The 7,808-nt window shown below is 45.0% G+C and overlaps 1 long non-coding RNA gene across 2 annotated transcripts; it reads right to left on the bottom strand.

The window, feature by feature from the left end:
- Positions 1-3,683: 3,683 nt before the first annotated feature.
- Positions 3,684-5,697, bottom strand: LOC147978683 (uncharacterized). 2 transcript variants are annotated; one of them, XR_015599610.1, is made up of 4 exons: positions 5,132-5,697; positions 4,577-4,926; positions 4,322-4,420; positions 3,684-4,156 (listed from the first exon to the last, which is right to left on the bottom strand). It is a non-coding gene; the product is annotated as an uncharacterized LOC147978683 (long non-coding RNA). The 2 variants fall into 2 exon arrangements; XR_015599609.1 differs by having other exon boundaries at positions 4,322-4,417.
- Between the last annotated feature and the right edge of the window lie 2,111 nt (positions 5,698-7,808).

Here is a 7,808-nt window from a genome sequence, read left to right as displayed (position 1 = left end):
AATGTATCTTGTTGTTCGGGAGATTTTGTACATTTGAACATTACTGTTTTCTTGCAATGAAGATTAGCATTTTTTTCATGCCCTCTAAAGTAAGTTGTCATCTTTGGATTGGTTGGACAATCGAGAGCATGAACTTGACAAAGATAGCGATGATTGCTTCAGTTTGTCTTCCAGCCCAACGAACATCGTTGTTGGTTCTAAAACATGTATAATAATGAAAAACATGTAAAATTTGACAATTATTTTGATAATTATTTGATCGTACTTGAGACGTGCAACGCACGTGCAAACTTACTAGTAGTTTATAATTACCGGCAAAGAGCTGTTCTTCGTCCAAAAAGAGCTCCTTTTGCGCTGCTCCTTCCTCTGAATCCTCCGACCCCCGCATTCATTCACGAGTTGAGCCGCTGACACTCGCTCCTCCCACTCCCACTCTCCACTCCGACGAAACCCTACCACCTCGCTCCAGTCTCACCCCGCTGTCATGGTGCGCCCTACCCACAAATTCCCCTACGGTAAGCGCCCCCCCTCCCCTTAGCCGCCGAAAACCCGAACCTTTACTCGCTTGATTCACATCCTCCACTCCATCCATCCCGCGGGACGCCGCAGCTGGAGCTCCTTGGCGCGGTGACCTCGGGCAATCTCGCTCACCTGGAGCGTACGCTTCTGCCGCTCTCCCATCTTGATCTCCTTCCTCTGTCCCCTGCGTGCGCCGGCCCTGATTTTTTTATATTTGACTAGCACATATGCCCGTGCGTTGCAACGGGGAGAAAATAAATAGTTGTATATTCAAATTTAACCGAAATATATAGCATATTCATGTATTGCAACGAATACAAAATAAATTGAAGGTTTCGTGTGTTATTCGGGAGTTTGCCTGTGCTGGTGCACTACTGAGTTGCATCTCTCAATTTGTGACTTCTGCGTCGCTTATCTTCACTTTGATGTGAAAATGTGTCGGGCAACCATGCAATAAGCATGATGCAATGCTAATCATCAAAAGATAAAAAGAAAAACAATTTAGATATGTATATGGAACTGAGCTATACAGTTTTCACCAGATACAAAATATAAAATAGCAAAAATTCATTAAAAAATGGATCAAAATTTTATTAATGGATATGGATGTCAACAAACTAATTTGGTTTCCTCGACAAAAAAAATCTTCTTTCAAAGTAGATTGACCCTCATTACAACCTGAAACAACGATTTTTCTCTCTCAAGCTCTTTCTTCATGAGAGAATGCAGCAGCAACACGACAACTTAAAGAAAATAGTTGCAGGCAGCACTGCACTTTCTCTTAGTCTGTTTGTTGATCTGCGAGCTGGCTTGCTGATTTGCAAGCAACTCCGCAGAGTATATATATTGTTGTAATCTGATGGGAAGAAGCGAGGTGGGGCTATTTTAAAAATATGGGTGAAAAATAAAGCAGAGTCAGCCAGCTGGGCCAACAAACCGGCCATGCCGGCCCAGCCAGCGCCCCTAGGTAGCCCGCAGCTATGCCCCCGAAAATAGCTAGCCCGCAGCCTGATCCCCAATCCGCTCGTAACTTCCTCCTCCCGTCGTGCGTCGATTTTGATTAGATAGGAAGAACTCCAATGCAGCCCCTATTCCCCAACCTCGTGCTCGTCCCGGCCGGCTCCGGAGATGCCACATGGACGTGCCAAACGCCATCGACCTCGTTGGCTGGCGAGCCTCCTCCGCGCCCCTTCTCCCTCTCCTCGCTGCTGCAGCCTCTCCCGCGACCGCGTCTCCCCGCCGCCGCCGCTACCTGCTTCCACCGTCGCCGGCAGTAGCCACTCCGGCGAGCGCGTTTGCTCCGCCCCACGCCTCGCCTCGCCTCTGTCACGCAGGAAACCTCCTCTCTTTCATGTCGTCAAACGCCTATCCAGCGTCGTTGCCTGCTTCTTTGCACGCAGCCGCCACGGACGGTCTCCTCTGCCTCCCTGCTCTTCGTTGGTTCCGCCACGCAGGGAACCTCCTCTCTTTCATGTCATCAAACGCCTATCCAGCGTTGTTGCCTGCTTCTGTGCACGCAGCCGCCACGGACGGCCTCCTCTGCCTCCCTGCTCTTCCTTGGTCCCGCTTTCTGAAAATCGAAACGTTTTTCGATACGTAACACCTAAAACTGTACTGCGGGTTGATTACGTAAAACTGTACTGCGGACCCCAAATTAATACCACCTCGTTTATATTATGATTTTGTCTATACAAATCGTAAAAGCGTATATTATATGACATGAGAAGAAAGCGTATTTTGACGGTGAACCCACGGAGTCAATCCGTGCTTTATTATATATATACTAGGAAAAATGCCGTGTGTTGTAACGGGAGAAAAAATATCACATCTTGATCCAAGACCCTACACTCAGGTCCACGTTCTCTATTTTAACATAGCATCAACAGACTAAAGTAATATTGAAAATCCTATTATCCACAATATTCTCACGGTATGCAAAAGTAGTAATTGATTGTAATATTAATAATGTATTATCCATAATATTCTCACAATATCCAGGAGCGTAAAACATAAGAGCCAGTAGGTACCAAATATAAATATATGCTTAAAAACTCAGAAAAAAATCCAGTCAAACAACTTTACAAGTAACAAAAAAACAAAGCAGGCAACATTATTCATACTATTTTGGTTGACAATATAGTAAGCATGTCCATGCGTTGCAACGGGAAAATAAAAATAACACACGACACCACATCCATATTAATCTACACGGTGCTGGTATGGTTGAGCGCAAAGCCTGGACAGATTTGAAACAGTCTCCGTCTGGCATCGCGTAAGCAGCTGCACCGTGCGCAGGCCGACCCTGTCGACATATTTGCCTTACAAGATCTACATCTATTTCTTTGGCTCGCGTTTCATGCGGCTCCTCCCTGCTTGCAGCCATTGATCGGTAAAGGTGAACTCCAGGAGTTGTTTGTTTGGTGATGTTGGCGATGATCACTGACTACCAGAACATAGCAATCATACTCCACATCTGCAAGAATAAAATAAATTGGATCAACCTAGGAACCAAGCAATGACATGCCAAAGCATGGGTAAATAAATGATATGAATGGCATTGAAAACTATGATTTTGTAGATACTTGATATGCAAGAAAGTGGCATATAATACAAATAATTAGTTACATCTTATGTGGATCTTATTGGCTTCTCATTGCTCAAGCAAAAAACATTAACCATTTTTAGTCACTTGTACGTCAAAACACATTATTTCACCAAACATATGGGCAAAAATTATCCATCATGAAAGTGTCAAAATGACATGAATGCACAAAGGCAACAGAAGCAGAATTTCTAAGCTTCCCATTAATCTTATTATTTTACACAATTGAAATACTCGGCAGATGTATGTTTTCTTCTTAGTTAAATTGAGAGAAATATCCAATGAAAATATGAGGATATGTGACCCGGTGATAGTCTGCTCGCCCGAGCTCTTGGTGGAATTTACTATTGTGGCTATAAATAGTTACGGATTTTATAACGGTATATTCTGGTAGTTGCTATCAAAACTCTATGAAGGAAAGCTACCAGCAACACATTCAATTATAGAAGAAAACTGGAATATTTGAGGGACAAAAGAAAAAGTTTATGTTGGCGGCAATACTCCTCTAAATGGCATATACTTTCAGACTCTGTTTTGTATTGAAGATTCAGACACCGAAACCTGAAAATTAGTACAATCCAGGAAAAAGACAACGATGTTGTAATTACAGAGAATACATTTAACTGAAGTTTAGGGTTCATGGGAAAGAACAATCTAGATTCCCGTGTCTCTACAGTAATACATATAAATAATCACTCTAGTGTGAAAACTGAAAAATATAAATTGGATCTCAGAAGGAAGCTAACAAGTGGTGAGATCGAATATACAAACTCAATATAGAAAACAGCATATATTGTAGTCGTCAAATATCCAACTGATGATTGCAAATTGTTCTGAGTCCACTTATTTCTAGCAGTTAGTGTGATGTGCAGGATCAATCTGCTAAAACACACAGTGGGGGCCCTACTTGACCAGCTTTCCAGCAAGCGCCGCATCTTCCGCATCCTGGACGCGTGGCTAGGCAGGGCAGTACTCGGTCACGGGTTGAGAGCTTAATCAGAATTTCTTGAAACAACAAGATATCAAGCAGTCTCCCTATAATTATGCAAGGAATGTCAGTTGAGCAGTTAATACAGACTACACATCAAACTACAGTGCATCGGTAGTATATGACAAATAAAGGCCTATGCATAATCTGGAAGACAACCACGCTATCATATTCATGAAGCAGGGAAGACAACATATGAAATCTGAACTCACATCATTATAATGTTTAGGGTTTGCTTTCTTCTTTCTTCCACGTCATGTCTTCAGCTCCTCCACAAATTCCTCTTCATCTTTCACTTCAACAACTTTCTGCTGAACCAAAAGAGAACACCACCAATGTCAAGAACCAAGATGTACTAAGAAAAAAGTTGTTCAATAGTTTGTTAGCATCGCCAACATACTCTGCGATCTGATGCATTTTTTCAAGTAGAAATTTAGAATAGTTTGTTAGCAGCTCGTCCAACTTACTGAACCATGCCTTCAGATCAAATGCCTTCTGCCTTCTAGCTTCATTCTTTCTGGCCTCCTGTTATTCCTCTACCTTGAGCTGGGCCTAACACAAATACAAAGATGGGGAATGGCACGAGGCGGGGTTGGTTTCCTGCATTGACCGATTGGTATTAGCGTCCGCCTCAGCCTACCTACCATTGGTGATATTTCTCCCGACGACTGCGACGAAGCTATCCATCCATCAGCACGAACGGATCTGATAATCTGAACTTTGTACCAGTTACTCGCTGATAAACACGATGTGTCTGACGATAGTGGCATCCAAAAAATATCCATCCGCCTTCATGCGCAGGAAGTGCAGGACATACCTGCAATTTAATTTCCGCATCATGCTCCAAGGCCCAGTATGGTTTTCAGACTAAAAGGACATGCAACTTTTTTTCATCCAGGAACTGAATTATGCCAAGTCTAGACGTAAATTCTTTACTTCAAGAAGAACCAACACCAAGGGAGTTCAGCGAGGATTCTGTAACATGATTAAAATAGCTAGTAAATATAGTTAGACCAACTAACCTCCGTGGTATCTAGCATGCTGTACTTCAATCGGAGAAGGGGATGACAGACAAATAGTTCAATTGAGAAGAACGAGATAGGAATGCACCCGTCTCTGAGTGATCTGCCAAGATTCTGGACAAAGGCTGAGTAGTCTCTACGTCCTCTGCAACCACATCCGTAGTTCCTCAGTCCACTGGCCTTATCACCAAGACCGCTTCTCCAATTTCATCATCCGCGGCAGCGTTGTGAGATGGTCTTCTGCTCTCCGCCGTCGTCACCGCAGGAGGAGTGGTGGGTTGGGCTACCCCACCGAGACATCAGATGGTCATCTCCTTTCGCCGTGGCCGCCCTCTCGCTTCCTCCCTGACGATACTGCGTCCTCGTTTTCCTCCTCCCTCGCGCCTTCGCCAGCCTGGCGCTTCGCGTGGCTCTCGCCCTCGCACGCCGGACCGGTGGCAGGGGACTACGACGGCAACTGGGGATAGGAGAGGGAGGCGAGGGTTGCCGGACCGGAGGGTTGGGGCGCGGCGGCGGAGGGAACCCTAGCTTCTGGTCGTCTCGTGTTCTCCTGTGGGGGAGGGAGACGCATGTCGAACCTTTTTGGAAAAAGTCTGTCCAAGCGGGTCCTTATGGGACAGGGAAGCGAAGGCGCTAGCTGAGCCCAGGTGTTCGACGTGATGAGCCGTTTCACGGCAACTGCGGTAATTTCGCTCGATTACCCCAAATTAGTACCTTACATGCATTAAAACTGAACACTTTTCCAGCCTTCTCAAGGCATCAGCGCTCCCGGCCGTCTGATCCTCAGTTTGAAGCATTTTTGGCCGTTGGATGAGCTGTGAGTCGCTCCTAATCCGGTTATGTTCGCTAACAACGATCGCTAACCATCCTGGGCCGCTGCTCCGGTCACTTTTTTGGGCGCTCCGGATAAATTGGGCCTAATGGGCCTCTAGCAACCTCCTTACACACACCTGCACTGAGCCAATGGACACGATGCGGAGAAAAAGAGTACTACGAGAGAAGGACGCCTAAAAAAATAGAGTACGAGAGGAGGCACGACAATGCAGGTCTCCTCTTCCCTAGGTACGCCGCCGCCGCCTCCCCCGATCTCCTCTTCCTCTGGGCCGCTGCTACTCTTGCAGCCGTCGTTTCCACTCATCCCCAAGCCCCGTCCCTCCCGACCCCTTTCCTCTTATGATCGAGGGTGAATCATTGATGTGCTGCCAGCTTGGGCGAGATGCCGCCGATGCGCAAGGAAGATGCGAAGGGGCAGCACTACACTCGCAACCCTATTGAGGTGGCGGCGGCAGCAGACGCCCCTTGATGAAGATGTCCTTGAAGGTAACGGGCAGGCGACGACAACGGCGCGGTGAAGACCTCTCCCGTCCTGATTCCAGTTTGATGTCCCGGCTATCGATGCATTTGACAACTGGCCGCAGGGAGAAGGTCAAGGCTAAGGTATATCGCGAAACACTTCATGACGATGCCGCTAACGCCCATTCTGAATTTAACAACAACCAGGCAGTAGGATTATCCCTCCGGTTCTATCAATTTTTGCAGTCGTTGTCTTCGTGTTGTGTTCATTGGCCGGTGACCAGTATGGTAAGCATCCACGTTTCCCTTCCCCTTTCATTTCATATGTATGATTTTTTTGTACAAGGTACCGTGGTTGAACTCCTACTTCACAGTACTAATTTACACGTCAGTCATGTAACTATTTGTATATAGTGTGCAGATTCAATTTGGGATTCTAATGTGGATATTTGATCTTCAGCTCAAGTAATTGAGTTCCTGGTTGTATTGCCATCCCTACATATACCCAATTTCTAAGCAGCAGAGGTACACGGTCCAGTCAACCAGAAGGCGTAGATTTTCTGCCCGTCTGCATTAGTCTATACTGTACTCATGTGCTTGTTTTCTCCCTGCCCCCTGTCTCCTCTGTGGTTTTCTGAATCCTGCTTGCATGTAGATGCTTATTTGGCCTTCTGAAAGATATCACTTGATTCATGTAAGTATTTTTTTGATTAAGCTTACCTGTTAAATTTTCAGATAGCTCTTGATTCATTTCAGATTTCACACATGCTCTAGCCACTCATTAGTCCAAGCTAATTGGTATTTCATATACTGATCCATGTTGAATGCGGCGTATATATGAAACAAAACAAGAGGCTCAAAACTATATTCAATTTGTTACAACATTTTGTATGTCTAATATATTCGCCAGCTTATGCAACTTTAGTTTTATGTTTCATAATTTTGAAAAATATTGCAGAAACTCGAGATGGTTGGTGTGGATTATGAGCACGCACGCACACCTTGCTGCTGGTTGGTGTGGATTCGTGAGGCAGTTGGGAGAAAGATCGACAAAGTGGTGGTGTCCTGCGGCTGGGAGGGCCACGGTGAGCACCCCCTGCCCCCTCCCACATTTTTTTATGTGCCACAAATTTCTCATGGATGGCTGTGAGATTGCTAATTATGCTTACTTTTGGGTTCACACAAATAATGCTCGGAGAGAAACTTTGTTCCTTCAGTTGATCACATGGCTAAAGAAAATAAATGTGAATATATTATTTTATTAATGTATGTACAAGATATGTTCGTTTCTCTGAAGAAAATAACATGTGAAGACTTTTTTTATTAATGTATAGCATACGTCGACTTTGATGATTTGTGCCTGTCGGGTGTTAAGATTTTATCC

Source organism: Triticum urartu, chromosome 3A (genome assembly GCF_056163025.1).
Source record: "Triticum urartu cultivar PI428250 chromosome 3A, HENAU_Tu73, whole genome shotgun sequence".
NCBI classification, from domain to species: Eukaryota; Viridiplantae; Streptophyta; class Magnoliopsida; order Poales; family Poaceae; genus Triticum; species Triticum urartu.
Note: the sequence above shows the minus strand (reverse complement) of the source record. Positions and strands in the feature narration are given on the sequence as shown.